General features: G+C 46.9%; 1 pseudogene across 1 annotated transcript; it reads right to left on the bottom strand.

Annotated features, from left to right (window-relative positions):
* Positions 1–961: 961 nt before the first annotated feature.
* LOC147829791 (lactosylceramide 4-alpha-galactosyltransferase-like) lies at positions 962–11,251 on the bottom strand (annotated as a pseudogene). The gene is made up of 2 exons (XR_015448535.1): positions 10,920–11,251; positions 962–9,587 (listed from the first exon to the last, which is right to left on the bottom strand). The product of XR_015448535.1 is annotated as a lactosylceramide 4-alpha-galactosyltransferase-like (transcript).
* Positions 11,252–13,108: the final 1,857 nt, after the last annotated feature.

Below are 13,108 nucleotides of genomic sequence, written 5' to 3' on the forward strand. Positions count from 1 at the left end.
ATTATTTTTTATTACTTTTCTGGCCAGCTCAGATCATTTCGCCAGGATATTTTTCTAGAAAATGAATTATTAGCTGGGTGGAGTGATGCACACCTATAATCCCAGGTACTCAGAAGGCTCAGGCAGGACAATTGCAAATTCAAGACCAATCTGGACAATTTAGCAAGATCTTCTCTCAAAATAAAATAACATGGGACTGGGGATGTAGTTCAGCACCAGAGTACTTGCCTAGCATGCATGGGGCCATGAGTTCAATCCTTACTACTGAAAGAAAACAAAACTTAAAAGATGGAAAATCCAAGAAATGAGAACAGGAAATCAGACATCCAAATCAGTCCTTTATGCATTCCAGGGAAATCAGGGGGGGAAAGGAAGGAACTAATAAAGGAACAATTTTTTTAAATGACTCAGAACTGAAAGCTGCCCGTTTCCAGATTGAAAAGGTTTGCATGTGTCTAGAAAACTGGGTTAAAGTGGACCAAAGCACACCATGTGAGATCTCAGAGCACTGGAGAATGAAGGAAGACTTTTGACAGCTTCAGAGACGAAAAATAGAACATGTAAAAAAATGATCCAAATCAGAAGGGCTGTTGACTGCTCCAAGCAATTCTAAAAGCAAGAAGACAATGAAGGAATTTGGCAAAGAAGATTATTTCCAATCTAGACTTATAAACCCAGCTGACTCTCAGTCAGGTCTGGAGAACAAAAAGAAATTTTCAGACATGAATGGCTTCAAAACATTTGCCTAGCATGCACCTTTCCTCTAGAAACCACTGAAGGGTGTGCTCTTCCAAAAGAAGAGATCAAGGCCAGAAAGAGGCGGCTGGGGATTCTGGAAACAGGAGCTCAGAGCCAGGAGAGGGTCAGCCTGGGAGTAGCAACCCAGGCAGGCGATCAAGGGAGCACCCAGGAAGGTAGCTGGGCACTTGCTGTGGAGGACAGTCGGTCAGTGCCACCACCATGACCACTGCCTTAGAAACCTCTTCTACCCAAAGACACAATAGACCCTGGGGTGTGGGGAGGGTATGGTCCAGGTCCAGGTTCAACAAAGAACCACCAACCCGCCTCAGAGGGATACAAGGGCAAAATCCAACATCACCTTCTCATCAGCCATGGTTTATTGAGTACCTGTAATGGGACAGGAACTGTACCAGTTGTTTTACACACGTACACACCAGAAGTGTGATAGCTGTCAACTCCCTCAATTGCCAGATAACTCCCCACAAATGCTCAGCCACAAGTCTGCATTCTCAGGGATCATTCTCTGGCATGTAGGAAAATGGGCCTGCATCAGTCAAGGTTCATGGCTAAAGACAACAGAATCCACTCTAGTTAATGAAAGAATGGATGCATTAAGAGATACTAGAATGCAGGGCCGGGGATTTAGCTCAGTGGTTCCACCGCCTGCCTTGCAAGTGCAAGGACCTGAGTTCAATCCCCCGTACCAAAAAAAAAAAATCAACCAAGAAATACTAGAATGCAAGCCTGGTATGGTGGCACATGCCTGAAATCTCAGCAATCAGGAGGCTGAGGCAGGAAGATCACAAGTTCAAGGTCAGTGGAGACAACTTAGCAAAACTCTACCTCAAAATGAAAAAGAAAAACCTCTGTGGTGTAGCCCGGTGTTCTCTGGGTTCAATCTCAGTAAAACACACATATACATGTACACATGCATGCACATGCTTGCTTTGGAAGGTAACATTTGGGATTTTTACAGACCTGGTCTTCCGACCCCAGAGTTTGAGCAGCCCTGTGCTACAAGGAATGTCCACACATCTACTGCTGAACCCTTAGGCTTGATCTTTCTGGTCCTGCCTGAGGTTATATGTGCCAGCCCTGCCTCTGAAGCCATGAGCTATCCAAGGCCTTCCCAAGGTCCACTTACGCCAGCCAGAGGCAGTTCTGAAATCTGTCACTAACAGGATTTTAGTTAATGCAATCATTATAGCCCTCTGTGGATATGAAGAACCCTAAACGACTTGCCCATGACCTTGAAACCAGTAACTAGCAGCAGGAAAGATTGTAACCAAATTCGTCGTCCTGCATCCTCATCTCTGCCTTTCCCTGGTGCTTTGTTAAAACTTCAGAACAACAGGAATGAGCACTTTGCAGGTGTTGGTGAGGGACAGGGAAACAGGAGTTCTGAATACTGTTGGTGGAAATGCAAACTGGTAAACTTGAAACATGTTTGAGAAAGAATATTCTCCAAAGAAACAGAACTAATAGGAGATAGATAGATAGATAGATAGATAGATAGATAGATAGATAGATTGAATACAGGAACTGGCCCACACGATTATGATTGTGTTGGCCCAGATGTCCACGTCAGCCTCCATAAAGACTTTCTGAATAGGGGAATGTCTAAATGGAAAGGGAATGAATTAAGCAACTGTAAAGTAAGTGCCAGTGATGGGGCTAAATGTCACTGACCCTCAGATGCCCCCTGCAGGTTGGCTATGTTCAATCTCGAGAAGCCCAGATTCCTCTCACTCCCCTCAGAAGCCACAGAGCCTCTGAGATACAGGGATTCTCAGGAGGGCCCTGTGTCATCTGCCTCCTTCTGACTGCACGCCCCAGGATAGGTCCAGCCAGTGCCAAAGAGCAGGTGGCCAGTGCAGGGGGACAAGCCAACAGCTGCCATCAAGGAGAACATCAAGGCCAAGGTGGGGGTTTCCAACCTGCAGATGGGGAAACCCTGGGGAATTCCATTCCAGATGTCCTTCGATCCCAATCTCTGACACTAACCTGGACTCTTTGGTTTCTAGGCACTCCCTCATGTCCCCATTCATCACTCCTCACAAAGGACCTAACAAGGAAGGCTGAGGACCCGAGAACCCAGCCATAAGCTCCGTAGGCCACTGGTTCTGAGCTGAGCTTCTCATGGAGGCACCCACAGCCGGGAGGAAGGAGCAAGTGCTGAAGGAGTGCTGTCCTGAGGGCACACAGGTGGGTGGTGGTCTCTGTGAACACACAGGTCAGGGTGGACAACTAGTAGGACAACTGCTAGTGGACAACTGCTCGTCTGATTACAGCAGGTGGAGAGGATATAAAAATGAGTAGAGAGGGCTGGTGATTTAGCTCAGTGGTTCTGCCACTTGCCTCGCAAGCACAAGGACCTGAGTTCGATCCCTGGTACCAAAAAAAAAAAATGAGTAGAGAATAAAAAGTGGGACTTCTCTAGAGAAACTGTCTTTAAAGGATGCTCAACAGATCCAAGTAAAAGCTAATGGCTGAGACTGAACAACGTTCAGGAACTGAGCAGCACATGTGTTGGGGCCACGCTAAGGTTCCACATACTCAGCTGTCCCCAGGCACTGCTGAATGCTAGCAGCCCCTTCTCATAGAAGCAGTGCTGAGTTGGAACATTTTAGTTCTCTCTGGCAAATGGCAGTCCAATGTCTGAAAGAGAGAAGAATATATTTTCTAACTCTGGTAGGGCTTCTAATAGGCACTGTGGGGAAGTTTGAAATCAAGTTTTAAATCTTCAGGTAGACTATCTCTCATGCACACTGGCCCAGATCCTATTTGCCTGGCAGCTTCTTCCTGGCACAGGCAAGGGTTGGCATGATCCATACTGAACTGCAGAGGTTCACACTGAAGAAGACAGATGTTATCTTACATGCACTGTCAGCAGCATGGGACAACTCCTCAGCCTTGCTTGAAGAAATACATTGATTTGGAAATTATATGACAACTCCTATCTTGCATGGCTTCACATGAAAAGCGTTCACACACTTTTCTCAGGTGGTTTTCTTCTGCCTGAATCTATACTTTCTAACCCAACATCCCCGTTTATTTGAGAGTGACTTGTAAAACTTCATTTTTTTGGTCAGTGAGTCACTTTTATTATATTTTCCTGCATTATAACAGCAGAACAGGGTCTTTAAAATGCTTCTTCTGCCCCCTGTGCAAGTGGGAGTGGGTGCTGGCACATATCACCCTGAGACACTTGTTCATGAGGAAGGACCGAGCATCCCTGCCAGCTCTGTGGCCTTGGCCCCTGTCTTCTCCCTTCTCCCAAATGATCACCACCACCCTGGGCTCCTGGGCTGGGTTTGCACCACATCCCTAGCTCCTCTCCTGAAATTCAGCCCCAACTCACCTGGCTTCCCAGAGCCAACTGGAAGATGCTTCCCAAATGATGTGGGGGGTTTTTTTGTGGTGTTTTTGCAATAGTCTGGCCACCTAGTTCAGGCTGACCTTGAACTCACTATGTAGCCCAGGCTGGCTGGATGTTACTGGCTCAGCCTCTGAGTGCTTGGATTACAGGGGAACACCACCACACTCAGACATTCTTCTTGCCTGTTGTCTACACAGCTCCAGATGCTTCTTGTTCCACATGTGCACAGCATACAGGTGGTATTGAACAGCTGTGACAGCTCCTTAGGGCCAATGTCCTTAAAGTACTTCTTTCAGCTTTGCCAGGGAATGGGGTAGAAGGCCCGGTGGGGCAGGGCGGTGACACCATAGCAGCTGTGGCTCTGGGCCAGGCTGCAGATGGAGCACCACTTCTTGAAGATGCACATGAGCAGCTGGGGGTCCTGGTGGCCCCAGACCTAGCCGTGGTAGTGGGCCACAAAGTCTCACATGCACAGCACAGTGCCAGGAACTTGTGCTGCCACTCAAAGGCCAGGGAGGGACCACTGAGGAGGTAGAGTGACTGGGTGCTCAGTGCATTGCTGAGGTTCTCCAGGCTGCAGAGGGCGATGAAATCCGTGTCCAGGTATATGTCCCCGAGCTTCCTCAGCAGGGCCATGCAGGTAGCAGGTAGGCCTCCCAACACTGCTGCAGCTGTGTGCCAGGTGGCTAATAGGGTCCTCCAGAATAGCATATCCAGGTCCAGTGGCAGCATCTGGACATTCAGGAAACAGCCCAGGAGAGAGATACCCAGGTGTTGGCACAACAGGGCACTGCCACTGGGCAGCCCCTTCATCAGCACGACCACCTAGGCCTCGGGGTACACCCTGGCAGCCAACTCCACTGAACATGTGGACAGGAAGTTGAGGTAGGTCTGGTCGGATGTTGTTGCCCAAAAGTGAGGTGCTATTGGGTGAGCTGGGGGCACTGGCGTGGGGCAGGGGATGTCCAAGGGCAGGATATAGCATTGGCTTTAGGCCTTGAGCCAGTAGATCATGATAGAGAAAATCGTGAACTTGAAGCCAATGAGGAAGAAGGTGCAGACCCAGTGCCTGGAGGTGCCTGGGAATGGCCGCAGCAGGCGCCCTGGGGGCCTGGACATGGTCTCCCCAGAGCACAGAACTGGCGGGTCTGGGTTGCACAGATAAGGAAACTGAGGCACAGCAAGGTTCTGCAGCTCCCACAGAGTCCCACGGCCCATAATCAGCAGGGTTGGGGGTCTAGGTCGGTGCAGTCCTGTGCTTCCACTGCCTGAGCAGCCTGGGAAGCCCTTGGACCTTTGGGAGAACATCCTGATTCATTGGGCGACCTTCTCCATCATAGGAGCATAGCCCTTCCATGCCCTCTCAGTGCCTCCAAGATCCAGATGTGGATTGGGTCACAGCTGTCACTCTGGAGCAAGTGTTCCAGGTCTCCTTGGGCTGGGATAGCAACCTCTGTTCAGCTCGGGCACAGCTCAGCCCTGCTCTTCCAGGCCTAAGAATTTATTTAATTGAGCAGTGACTTTGAAGAATTCATTTAAAAAAAAAATTCATTTGCGTCTAACATTGCAGGCTGTTAATAGACATGGCCTGAAAAGAAGGTTCTCAGAGCTTTGAGCTGCTCATGTGTGCCAAGAACCACTCAATACAGGACAGGCAATATGTCATCATTGTGTTTGACCACTGCAAAGGTAAGGTCTCCAATGAATAGAAGGGAAGCTGTCAACCTAGACCAGGAATTCAGGCATTAAATAAAAGAGTGACTGAAGAGAGGGTTCAGAATTGTGAGGCAGAGAAGCCCAGTAATTATTACATGAAGCTCATTCACTTAGCCATAAGGTCACATACTTAGCATGTTCGTGGTAAGAACATTCAAAATATCTCCTAGCAACTCTCAAGTATGTACCACATTGTTACTAACTAAAGTCACCATGCTGTGCTGTGGGTCCTCAGAACTTATTCTCTGACCAGCAGTTTCTGGTCCATGTGAAGACTTACTTCTGGAAGTTTCTTGAAGGTGACATGAGGAAGTAACTAGAAAATAGAATTGTTTGCTCTTTCTTTCTGCTGAGACAGAATCTCTCCCTGGTGACTGGCCATCAGCTGTAGTTCCCTGGCCTTGAACATTTGGAAATCCACTGCTGGGCCGCCAGGTTTCAACTCATGCCCACCACCATCATCCTAAGTAGGGCTGGACTCTTTTTCCCAGGAACCCCTTCCCTGCAGACCCTAGTTAGTGGGGGCTGTCACCTGGGCTTTGAAAGGCAGCCATGAAGGAAGCCTGAGCCATTATTCTCAGTGCATGGGTGTGTGAAGAGTCACAGACTCTCCCTGTCATCATCCTTTCCCTCAGCTGGGTTCCTCAGAGGTAGTATGGCTTCTGTATCCAGGCTTATCCTGACCAATGCTGCTCTCCATGGGATCTGAGATCCTCTCAGCCTCACCTGTGCCCTACATCTCTCCATCCCCATCCCCTGCTCACAGTGGACCCTGCAGGAAACTTCATTCCCTGGCCTCCTGAAGGTGTCTTTGAAGCCTTGTACTTGCAGTGGATACCACTAGCAGCTTAGATCCAACACATATGACATGGGCCGGGGATTTAGCTCAGTGGTGCCGCCACCTGCCTCATAAGCACAAGGTCCTGAGTTCGATCTCTGGAACAAAAAAAAAACACATATGACATGATCCAGCATAGGACACATGATTCTGAAGAGTTGCTCGGTCCTGTTTTTCCACCCCTGCTCAGTCGGGCCTGCTTCCCAAGTTGTGCAAAACCCAAAACTCATCCACTATGACTGTTAAGCACCAGCAGGGTGAGGAACTGTCAGGCACCTGGGAGCTCCCCTCTTTCTTTTCTTTATCTCCTACCAGTCTCCATGGACCCATGGTCCCACCAGGACCCATACAGAATGTTTTTCCATTCCCCTAACCACTCTTAGAAGGAAAAGTTACACTTCCTGTTTTTTTCCATTCATTTCCTCCCACTACCCTACAGTTTGTCCTCAAACTGGATATTATTGATTCTGAAAGATCATATATATATTTGGGGGGGTGGGAACTGGGGATCGAACTCAAGACCTTGCACTTTCGAGGCAGGTACCGGAACCACTGAGCTAAATCCCTGGTCCAAGATCATATATTAAGGTAGGACATGTAGTCAATTGCTACATAACAAATTACCACAAAACTTAGCTGCTTAAAACAAAAAATTTAAACCAGGTATGGTGGCACACTCTTATAATCCCAACACTTGGGAGACTGAGGCAGGAGGATCATAGTGAGGTCAAGGCCAACCTGGGCTACATATTGAGACAAAAAAAAAAAAAAAAGAAGAGAGAGGGGAGGGAGGAGAAAGAAAGAGAAGAATGATCTAACATATTGTTTTTCCTCTTCCTTTGTATAATTCGTATGTGGCCTATGATTTCCTATAGATTGTGATTAAATGGACTGACCTAAGTTCTTAGTATGTGCTTAATGTCACATTTCTCCCTAAGTAATATGAAACCTACATAATATTCCAAAACATTTCTATACTTTCTTTTTTTTTTTCTGGTATCAGGGATCAAACTCAGAACCTTGCACTTGTGAGGCAGCTATGGCGCCACTGAGCTAAATCCCCTGCCCCTTTTTTAGACTTTCTTATTTGCAAATTCATTTAAAATTATCTTGGTTTAAAAAATGAATGAATGAATAAATAAATAATAGATAAATAAAATTATATTGGATCAATGTGAAAAAAAATCCTGATGTCCAAGCCATAGCACATCTCTAGGGATGGGATCTGGGGTGCAGTGGACCTGCCAGCTCCTCTGGATGACAGCAGTGTGTGGCCAAATATAGAACCGTCGCTGTCACTTGAGTAGCCTCTCACTTAGAGGGTCTTTCCAGAAAACTAAACAACACTGTAGGCACCTAGTGGCTGATTGGAATTTTTCCTTTGGTGTATATGCCCTTGAAGAGATCTGACAGGCCCAAGAGGAGAGGTATTTAATTCTCTGTTAATCATACTTGGGATCTGGTTTCTTGGGGATTAATTAAAGAAGGAATAATTAAAGAAAGTTAGAAAAAAATTTTCATACCCAGAACTGAACTTTTTATAGAACTCTTTGCCTTACTCAGGATTTCTCATCATGGTATTGTTTCTGTGGGAAAATTGATCCAATTTTTATCTGTTTCACTTACACCACCTTTTCCTAGAATATAACCTGCTATAAGTTTGAACAATACCTAATTTTTTTTTCCTTGTGAACATGCATGTGGGGTGTGAGAAAAGATATCATTCTCCAAGATAGGGCAGAGCCCAGTGCCAGGAACCACGCAGGTCACTCTGGGAAAAATGCCCCTGAAGCCCGTGAGAGTGCGACTGGGCTTGATGCTTAAGGCAGTCAGTGGGGCTTCTCTGCTCCTCAGCTTGGCATCTTTCCCCACATCCACACCACTTCAGTGAGCTGCTGTGCAATGTGACCAGGGGCCCAGCTTCTGGGGAGTTTCCTGGCATGCAAGACAGAGCTGAAATGGAGGAGGTTCTGGAAAACCAAGACAGACTGTGAACCGCACCTCCATCTTTATGAAAATCATGTAGAGGTAGAATCAGTAGAGTCGGCCTACTAAGATGCTATGTGGCTCCACTAACATAAATGGGTAGCTACAGAACTGCTCTGGGCCATGAGGCTCTTTGATGCCCAGCACCTACAGCCCAGGAAATGGAGCAGGTTCCCCCATGTTGGTTTCCATCTGCAATCTCCAAATATTCTAGCATCTCTCATGGAGAAGGGGATGGGTTGTTGTCTGTCACTAGGCCAGTGATTTGACACCCTGGATGCTCATGGGAGTCACTTGGCAGGGGAAGAGAGACTTACATCCTATCCTTAGAGATTCTGATGTCAAAAATCTGGGGTGGGATCCAGGTTTACACACATACACCCTTCTAGACCTTTCCCTTAGGGTTTCTTCCTAGGTGGGAAATTTCTCTTCTGACTGTGAAAAATTTAAACTTCTCTAATTCATATTCTCTCTCTCTCTCTCATTATCTTGTTCAAAAATGGCTTTCTAAAGAAGTCAGACCTTTTTGATATATCAATTGATAGCAATCAGATTATAAATTATCTTTATGAGAAATTCTAATTTATATAAGTCCAAACCATTCTTCATGTGGAAAAGTATAGCTTATGAGTGTGGATATATAATTTGTCCCAAATTGAATTCCCCTTCTGAAGTAGAATAGAAGAAATAAAACTAGGTAGATTGGAGACCAGATAATCAAGAATTTAAAATTGTACTTTTAAAGAAAAACTGCGGTTTCAGAACACAAGCCCAGTTTATGTACTCTCAAAACAGCAAACCTGGGCAAATCCCTTTCACCTGTAAATCGCCTTTTTCTTCAGCTTCCTTCAGCCCAGAAAGCAGTGGAGACAGCATGTCTAACATAGATCTCCACTTCAAACCCCTGTGGATGGCTCACACTGTAACCTGGCAGACAGTGGGAAGACACATCCGAGATCAACCATATTGATAAGAGCATTTAAATTAAATGTGTGCACTACCCCAACTGCATGATGCCTCATTTCCTTAAGCACCTTGACTGGTACTATAGCTACTTCTAATAAACCTTTCTCATGCCACCACCACCCCTTTTTTTTCTTTTTCGACAACAGGAAAAGCACTTCCGGTACTTTAACTGACTATGAGTCAGTACTTCTATAATTTAAAGGAGTGGTTTAAGTTTCTTATTTCAGCCTCAGGGACCCTCAGACCGAGCCTGTAACACCCTCCCCCCAGCTCTTCCCTGGAGTCTACCCAACAGGAGCCCCAGCTTCTGGAAGTTTCCTTGGGCCTCACCCTCCACTCCTGGTTCTATCCAATCTCCTGGCTTCCATAGCTCCCTTATTTCTGAAGTTTACTTCTTTGAGAAGCAAAATCCACCTCCTCACAGCTGCTGAGGAAGTGGGGGACTCCTCATTGCTCCCAAGGGCTTACCTCACTGGGCACACTCACAGGATTCAGAGATGAACCTTTCAGCAGTCTAGGCCCACCACCCTCTCTCCCCCGAATCTGGGGCTGAGACCCAGGGTCTCTGAGTAGCTGGATACCAATCTAATTCTAGCCAATCACAAATTGCAGGGCCTGAGGCAGCCACATGGCCAAAGATATTTTGAGGCTATGAGGAGCAATGACAAACGTGAAAGACCATGTCTGCAGATGAACCACATCCTTGGCAACCAGGCCAAGGACCGACAGAGTCTATTTTAACCCCAAAGATGCTACTATTCTGTCCTTCAGGAGGCTGGGTTCGAAATCCTGCCCTTGGATTCTATGAATCCTTGCACCAAATCCCTTTAAAGCTAAATCAGCATTTATAGATTTCTGTCAATTGGCAACAAGCAACCCGTGAAAGAGTTTCCAGCGTTCACTGTCCTCATTGCCACCTTCCTGGAAATGAAATCTGGGCTCTTCTTTCGCCACCAAGAACTCTTGGGCTTCTCCTCTGGCTCCTTTCCAACCTTGGAGAGAGCTGGCCCTCACTTCCCTTCAGGAGTGAGAAGGAATATTATAGACAGCTAAATTAGATAGAAGTATAATAGGCAGTCAGACAGGGCTGAGCCCTCAGAAAGTCAGGACAAAAGAGAAAAACACACTACAACTATGGCCAGAGACACATCAGTTGGGGACCAAGATGACGAAAGGACTAGGTCTACATACTTCTTCAAGGGATGAGATAAATGACAACACCTGATCTAATAAACTCTAGATAGACCTCAGTAGCTTCAGTGGGTGACCAAGACCCCCAACTCCATCACCTACCTGAGAAGTTCTTTGTTCTTTCCATGTACTCTTGCTACGTGACTTGTTTCCCTGTTGGATCACTATTACCTAAGCGACTATACTTGTAACCCTATTGGATGATTATAGTTGTAACCCACGTTGTACTTCCCTGTAAAGTGGTGTCCCCAGCTACCCATTTGGGTCCCCTCCTCCCTCTCAGAAGCTATTCTCTCAATAAATATTTTCCTACTCTTAACCTACATTTTTTCTCGAATTCATTCTTCAACTTTAGAAAACACAAATTCAACATATAAGACATCTAACAGTTGGGAGATATAATATTTTCATATTTCATCTCCTGTATCAGAAAGATGGCCTCTTCCCCAACCCGGGCTTCCACCCTACAACTTCCAAACATTGGGGTCCTCACCCATAGCTTTTGTTCCCACAGTGGTGCCTCACCTCCTCAACGCACCTCCCCCATCCACCTCTGCCTAGGAACATTTTAGGACACTTTTGAGTGGAACACTTGAAAACAGAATAAACAGTGGTTTCCTCACATTCCTATCAGCCTTTGTTTTTCAATACTGAAGAGTCTAAACAGGAGAGGTTACCCTCCCCTTGGGGCCACCCCTGCCATTCCCTGGTTCTTGGCCTGACCTTGAGGTGGAGGTGGAAGTGCTGACTAAGACAGCTGGGCCTGCACACCCATTTCAGGTGGCCTGGTACGTGTGCAGGCCTGTCTCCCCTTGTCTCCACTCAGCCCACACTGGCCCTAGGGTGAGAAGCAGTCCAGAGACAAGACAGGGCGCTCGGCTATTGGAAGCAGGGCTACACTGCTGTGCTCCTAACCACTGCATGGCCCTGCCTGTCCCAGCCAAGGGGCCTGGTTTCTCTTCTAGGATGTGGTGTGAGCCCCAGGGGAGGACTAGAACAATGCGAGGCCTTTATCAACAGCTAATCCCATCCTGGCCAGCTCCTGGACTTCCCTTCTCAGAAACGCCAACTCTTATTTTAACACATAGCAAGTTCACCTCTGAGTCAGCCCTAATTGTGTGCAGACAGAGCAGCGACAATCCCTCCTTAACGCCAGGCCAAGCTCTTCCGCGGGAATAAAAAGCAAACACCTTCGAGTCCTCCAGGAATGGGCCTGGCTTCCTTCTACCTTGTAGCTCTTGGTGCCACAAATGAAGGTTCTGGAAGCAAATACTTTAGCCATAAATAATCAGCTCACAGCCTGCACTGACAGCTGAACTCACTGAACCCCAGCAAGAGCAGGGTCTGTTCAAGGTCACAGCAAGGTCGGGACTCCTGGGCCAGACTGCTGCTCTGTCAGGATGCCTCTCAGAGAGAGGAAGATTGTGGAAGGAAACCCCAGGACGTTAGTTGTCATTCAGGTTTGTCAATTTAAATTTCCATCCTATACTTGCTCAAAGTGGGGCACTTGTCCCACCTCAGAGATAAATCAGGGCTCGGGCCAGGCTCAGCAGCAGGAGGGGTTTCAGACACCCCAGGAATTAGTGTTGATTCTGCTCAGAAAAAAAATGATTAAGAAGCTCCATAAACCAAACCTCCATGTGAACCAACTCTTGGCACTTACAAGAGAAAGTGCTAACTACCTGGGTAAATGGCTAATCATAAAGATGTGGCCTGGGGGGACCCTGGCTGCCAGCCTCTTCCAGTCACTCTATTATAGACAGCTAAGTCAGATAGAAATATTATAGGCAGTCAGGCAGGGCGAGCCCCTCAAGGGAGTCAGTGCAGAAGGTGAGACACAGTACAACTGGCTGGAGGCGCAACTGTCAAAGCCTAGGCCTCAAGATAAAGATGGAATGACCAGGCCTATATGCCTCCCTGAGCGATAAGCAATAAATTAAAGATTATACTATAATTGGTATCACATGGACCATAAACTCTAGACATGTGCAGCACCATTAAGCTACATCCCAGTCCCCCAATAAAGTCTAGATAGACATCAGTCACCCAGGTGAGTGAACCCTCCTGATCCATAGCTTCCTAAAAACCTTTGAAAGGTCTTTGTTCTTTCCTTGTGCCCTGGCTACATGACCCGCTTCCCCATTGGATCAATATTACCTAAGCGGCTATACTTATAATCTTGCTGGTTTTCACCCACGTTGTACGCACCTAGTGATTTTGTACCCATCTTGTAATTTTGTTCTATAAAACTTCCAGTGAGGGCCGAGGATTTAGCTCAGTGGTTTCACCGC

This window comes from Heterocephalus glaber, unplaced genomic scaffold (assembly GCF_053883595.1).
Source record: "Heterocephalus glaber isolate CG9 unplaced genomic scaffold, H.glaber_assembly_v1.0 deba00000470, whole genome shotgun sequence".
Classification (NCBI taxonomy): domain Eukaryota; kingdom Metazoa; phylum Chordata; class Mammalia; order Rodentia; family Bathyergidae; genus Heterocephalus; species Heterocephalus glaber.